This window comes from Rhipicephalus sanguineus, chromosome 6 (genome assembly GCF_013339695.2).
Source record: "Rhipicephalus sanguineus isolate Rsan-2018 chromosome 6, BIME_Rsan_1.4, whole genome shotgun sequence".
NCBI classification, from domain to species: domain Eukaryota; kingdom Metazoa; phylum Arthropoda; class Arachnida; order Ixodida; family Ixodidae; genus Rhipicephalus; species Rhipicephalus sanguineus.
In genome coordinates, this window is record NC_051181.1 from 99,580,354 (window position 1) to 99,586,957 (window position 6,604).

The window sequence follows — 6,604 nt, forward strand, 5'->3', positions numbered from 1 at the left end:
TGTGAGACTGGTTATGTCATCGTAAAGTAGAGTGGCATTAGTGGCCAACTGATCCCATGTGGTGTTGGCAGTGCCCTGAGTGCTTTCCTTCAGCAATCTCTGCTTCAGCAATGAAGAGTTCTGGTGAGACACATTTCTAAAGAGTTTTTCTAGCACTCGACCTTCATTTAACACTTTTTTGTCAGTGCACAAGTTCCACATTTGTAGTAGATACAGTGCTCATGGATTGAAATGGGACATCAAAACTCTTAGCATAACGACTGGTACATACATAATTGCTCGAGTTAGCCGCGTCATGTCGCTAGGAAGCTGACCGCAAATGGTAATGTTGGTTCTGATGCAAGTGTTACATCAGAACCAACATTACCATTGGAGTTCCAAATGGTAATGAGGAACACAAATGGTACCAATTACATCGATGTGACATGAACTGAAGATGATGGGAACGAAGTACACGCATTAGCCCTAAGTATTTGTCTTTGAATCTATAAGCACTGTACCTCGGAGGGCTGATGACAAGGCGTTTAGTATCAGGTTGGCGGTGTCTCGCATAGCGTTTATGCTGGATATCATGTGCGGCGGACAGTGTTTTGGGCATGGCACTTACCTTGTAGCAACTCTCTGGCTACACCCCTGTGTACGGCCTTCCCATTTGAATTTCCAACTACAGCACTACAACTGCTTCATACTTTGCAGACACTATTGCCTGTCAAGCAATCTAAGTTCTGCCCTCATCGGTTGCAATGCCCAGATCTGATTAGGGGCTGCTTAAAGGGACACTAACGAGGAAAACGATTTTTGTTGTATTAGAAATTACTCTTTCACGATACCAAAAAACCACGGTTGCTACAAGAAGACGCTTGGTAAGTGAGAAAATGCTCTAGAAGAAAATGCGGGTGATGCGAGACCTTGAAGTTTCCCACCTCTAGGTCCTGTCCGTTACATCATTGAATTTTGACGTCGTATACAAGGGCCTACGTAGTTCCTAATCGATAGAAAAAATTAGCATAGCTTGCACTGGAGGAACAATATTAAAGAGATACCGAAGCTGATGGGTACTTATATAGTCCTGGCTCTTGCTGTTTAGCATAGCAAATTTTTTCTTTCTTTATTTCTTTCTTCTTCTTCTCTGTTTATTCTGTCTTTTCTTCTCTTGTTTATTTCTATTTATTTATTTTGGCGGAAAATTAAATGTGAAACTTTTAACAATGACTTGCTCATCTGCTGATTAACCTATGGTAGTGAAATCAACAACACTGAAGTTTTCAGAGTGTAATTTATCAGTCTAAACTAACTTGTTGTTTCACTTTAGTGTCCCTTTAAAGGGCCCCTCACCAGGTTTGACAATTTTGAGCTGACGAGCGCAATCCATGCACTAGGCGTTCACCATTACGTCTGCCAAAATTTGCAACGCTACGCGCCGCGTAAATGGGTCAAATTTCAAGCTGAACGCTGCTTGCCCTTCTTCTCGCGTCCATGCGCCCAGAGAATGAGGGGATGACGTGCATGAGAGAATGGCCCTACGTAGATAGTAGTGCTGTGACGTCGCTCCTCTACGTAGACGAGTGTGCTCTGACGTCGCCAACAGTAGCACGTGACAATGCGATAATTATTTTGACACGACGCGTAGTTTTTGTAATTTGTTGCTTGAATGATGAATAAAACTTGAGAGCACTAATAAACACACAAACGGAATGTGTGCGTTTTCTTTTTTAATTTTTACTGCGAATCGCAGCGAGATTCGAGACTAATCTACCTCCGTTCGCACGCGTTCGTGTTCTCGCGCTTTGCGCATCGTGCAGACGCCACCCTTTACAACGAAACTAATTTTCTACTGCATTCCAGCGCTCATTAGGCTCATTTATCCCTCCCGCGTCTAACTAGATGTTCATGCGGCACACCGCTAGTCTCGCGTCCGTACAAATGTTGCAGCTTTCGTGCTCAGTAACAGGTTGAAAGCAAGTGATCTGGCGAGGGCGCATTCGGCATAACTTGCAGAGATGAAGCGCTAAGAACGCCGCCACAACACCGCTCGCGTGGCGCGTCATGCGCTCGTGACATTCTGTGCGTATGACGTGTTCATGCGTATGCGTTATGTGATCCTTCCGCTCGCGTGCCGAAGAGGGCAGGGAAGGGATTTGGCTTGCGAAGGCTACGCGGGACGAGCGGCGAGGGTTTGCAGCTCGCCTCCTCGCATCATGGTTTCGCGCCGCTACAAATTATTGTTTTTCTCAGCTTCTAACTGACCGATTAGAAAAATTCTTGCGGCATAATGCTCTTTATTGGGCTCGCAACAACTTGCAATGTGTAACTAAAATACGTTAGGTCACCTGGTGAGGGGCCCTTTAATGAAAAGCCTACAAAAGCCCGCATTGAAGATCATTACACAAACTTCTTGCAACCATTTCTTGAATTTACTCTGGACATGCAGAATCGTCAACACGTCATCGCAGCTTTTTGTCATTCGTACGACACTCTTAACTGCTGTGGGGGCGGGAATTGATACTTGCATGACTCCGTACGTACTGCTATCTGTGCTTTCCTTGGCTTCGTTATCTGTCGACTTCGTAAGACCCCGACAAGGAGGACAAATGGTAAAGAAGATAACCAGCACTTTATGAAGCTGCCGTCATTAAAAGGACCAGGGAGTTCTATGAAACCAAAAGGATTTGATCTATTATCAGGTTGGCTTATACGCGAATAAATGCAGCATTCACTGCCATTGTAGAACCTTTTACAAAAATTGCTAGAGGTAACCGGCGCCGTAGTGTCTTTGCAAGCTGTTAGCTTGGTTATCCAGCCAGCATGGGATTGATAGGTTGATATATACAAATTGCATGCTTGAAGGTGGTTTTGTGAGCTTTAGCAAACTGATCATTTTTAATAACATGTTGCATTACAAGTGCAACAATTTGTAGCGATTATGAATGCATGCAGTGCCTTCTTGTGTGCTGTTATTAGGAGAGTGATTTATTCGATATTCGAAATAATAATTGTCGGGGTTTAACGTCCAAAAACCACGATATGATTATGAGAGACTGCTGTAGTGGAGAGCTCCAGAAGTATCGACCACCTGGGGTTCGTAACGTGCACCTAAATCTAAGTACACGGGCCTCTAGGCATTTTCGCCTCCGTAGAAAATGCGGCTGCCATGGCCTGGATTTGATCCCGCGACCTGTAGGGTCAGCAGTCGAGCGCCGTAGCCACTAGACCACCGTGGCGGGTGATATTACGCAATAACAAATGCAAATACAGAGTAGGTAAGTAAGGCCACAAAAACAACTCGAAGCAGCAAGGGCAAAGATGGGATAAATTTAGTGCATATTATTATTGCAGCGATGCTCGGAACGATTGCTATGCTGAAGTTCCGGCCTACAGTAATTTCAGTGGGAAACTCTATGGTCTTGGTAACCTTGGCTCTGCTGAAGCTGTCTGCAAGCTTGTTAGGCATGCAGGTAGGCAAGCGAATTCTTGCAGCCTTGTGCCAGGGGCTATCGGCCGCAAGAATAAACAATGTTCCCTCCCTCCCCTCTCGTAGATTGCTCGACACAAAAGGAATGTCGGGACCCAGGAAAAGATTCCTGCTGTTATCACACCGCACTCGAGCAAGTCTTTGTTCCTCCGTGAGCTAAACATGTCACCGGAGATAAGTGCCTGTTCTCTAGCGTTCCACACCTGTTGGCATAGTTTCTTGCCCGTTGTGTGCATTTGGCAATGCTTTTCCTTTCTTGCATCACCCAACAGTCTGCGTAAAAAGTTTATGAAATGCAGTATTTGAGTGAAATGTGAGATATCCTAGTAGCCTGTCACAGTAACGAGTAAAAATGCACAACATCATGTTGTTTGCATTGCTGAGTATCATTTGTAGGTACGTTTGCCAACGTGTTAACGAAGTGGTGCCCAGAGTTTTTTAACTTCATATTTCTTAGCATTATTTTGTTAGGCTTACAACATGCTGGCTATTTTATGTTGTCAGGCCTGTTCTGACCTTTCATAATGGCATTTTTTAAGCACCCTCGTTCTTAGGGTTGTTTTTAAAAGCGAGGCTGTTTAAGCTGTCGTTAACTTGAGCTCCATAGTAAAAAGCTATCATCATCATGAACCAGCATGCCCTATCTTCGTTCTCTTTACATTGAAGCTTGCTTAAGCTATCGGTAACTTGTGCTCAGTCACGCAAAACTCCTGAGGTGGGTATGCGCCACAGGAATTGGGCAAGCGCCGCTACTATGTACAGCAGGTGCGAGTGTCAAACGGAAACCAACACGTGAAAAAGAGAGAGATAGAAAGAAAGAGAGGAAGAAAGCAATTGAAAGAAAGGATAGAAGTATAGGGATAAATAAGGGGAATGAAGACATAGAAATATAAACGCAGAAAAACATACACAGAGAAAGAAAGAGAAAAATAGAAATAAGAAGAATAAAGACATAAAAAGATAGAACGAGATAGAAACTGACACAAACAAGGGATTGAGGAAACGGAGAGCAAGACAGAGAGAGGAGAGAGAAACAAACAGACCTGAAAAGAGAGTGAAAAAAAGAGAGAAAAAAAGAAATAGAAAGAATGAGACACGAAAAACAGGTGCAAGAAAGAAAAAATATTAAGAGAAACAAGGAAGGCCACCCGGCTGCTCTCTTCCTTCAGGCTAATAGCACCACTAATGCGAAGCTGCCATTTTTTTTTTTTTTTGTTCTGTCGCTCTTGGGTATCTAGTACGCACACTGCCTCGGCCTAAATTTACTCGGTAGAGAAACAGTTAAGTTTAAAATAAATTGTGGGGTCTGACTTTCTAAAACTAATATCCAATTCTGAGCCACGCTGTAGTGGGGATCAAATGCAGGAGGGCTTTTTCACTTCACGTCCATAGAAGAAATTGTTAACTAGTGAATCATTATTATTTGCAAATGCACTAGGTGTTGTACATTTTTCCCGTTTCATGCCTCATATCAATCTGCTAGTAAAGAAGCAAGCAGGCCAATGTACAGGTAAATTTTTCGTACAGTCGCATGCTTCATAATGGGCAAATAAGTGGAAGTGAATTTTCAGCTGTTATTTTCAATCCTAAACAACTCACCAACACATCAGTATCATAGAAGAGGTGGCGTCACTTGGATTAAACAATATGCACGTCAGTTGGACATATAATTCTTTAAGGTGGGACACTGCTCTTAAAAATGCTTTTTTATTTCTTGATTGATTCTGATGAAACTCCCTGAGTTATGTGCATTTGTGTGCTGATTTCAAACGTGCAATTATTTTTCTAGTACAATGTGCAGTTTTTAAAATACAATGTATCTCACATGCACATCGGGGAGCAAGTTTTTTTTTTAACTGAGAGCGTCACAAAGTAAGTCAGCATATCACAATAATCTGGAATTTGAACTGTGTGCATTGCAACAAAAATGGATGATCTAAACCCATTTGAACAAAAGTTATTTGATATTGAACATCGACCAGTGAGTCAATGTCAAGCTGGGATTTCACTCGTGAATGTTCAACATACCGTAACTTTTGTTATAGTGCATTTAGAACATCCATTTTTGTTGCACTGCACTCAGTTCTGATTCCAAATTATTGTGATATACTGATTTACTTTGTAATTCTCTCAGTTTAGAAAAAAATCTTGCTCCCCAAAAGGCATATGAAATATTTTTTATTTTAAAAATACACATTATACTAGAAAAATAATTGCATACTTGAAATCAGCACGCAAATATACATAAACTTAGGGAATTTCATCAGTCGATCAAGAAATCAAACACTTTTTTTAAAGTGCCACGTCCCCCTTAATGCCTTAAATCAAACACATGGAAGACGCACGTTGTTGTTCATCAACCCACTATTATTGGGGTTCTAACGTTTATTTATCTTGCCATATTTTGGGAAATGGTGCCTTTTTGCAGATGCCACCAGTGCAGAGACGAGGATCCATAGTTTTTCAGCCGCAACAGCCGCGTTACAGTCACAAACCACAAGCACAATCGTATTGAACTGAACACAGCAGAGACATTGCCTTTATGCTTTGAAAACACCAGATTCACGTAAAAATTAAGGTAGACAAAGATATATGTGTACAAACGTGTTTCACCGGGGCATTAGAAGTGTAAAGTACTAGCTCTTCTCATGTTCATATAGGCCAGAAGTAAACAAGTATGAAGAGGTCTTCTAAAACAGTACAATGTTACTCAGGAACTATTGTGACTATAGTCTTAAAGGTAATAACTGCAATACATTATAACTACAATATGCCATAATAACTATATGCTATTAATGACTACAGCATGCTCACAGTGCAATACAGTCTCAACAAAAGCACGGTGAATGGCATTTCACCGAACGGTCAGTATCATTGAAGAGGTCATGGCCTCTTATCAAATCAGGGAGATCGTTTGAACTCTGCAACATCATTCAACGTTGCAACAAAAAACTACCAGGGTAACCACTCTGGTAACTTCAGTCACTGGGTCAGCATACTGAACTACTTAAATTGCGGTGCGACAACAGACGAGGGCAGCAGTTCAGGACGTGTCTGCCGTCGTTTCACTTTGCACACATATTTTACAAATAAAGGCATTGTTTGGAGCACAAGCACTTGCACAATGAACAC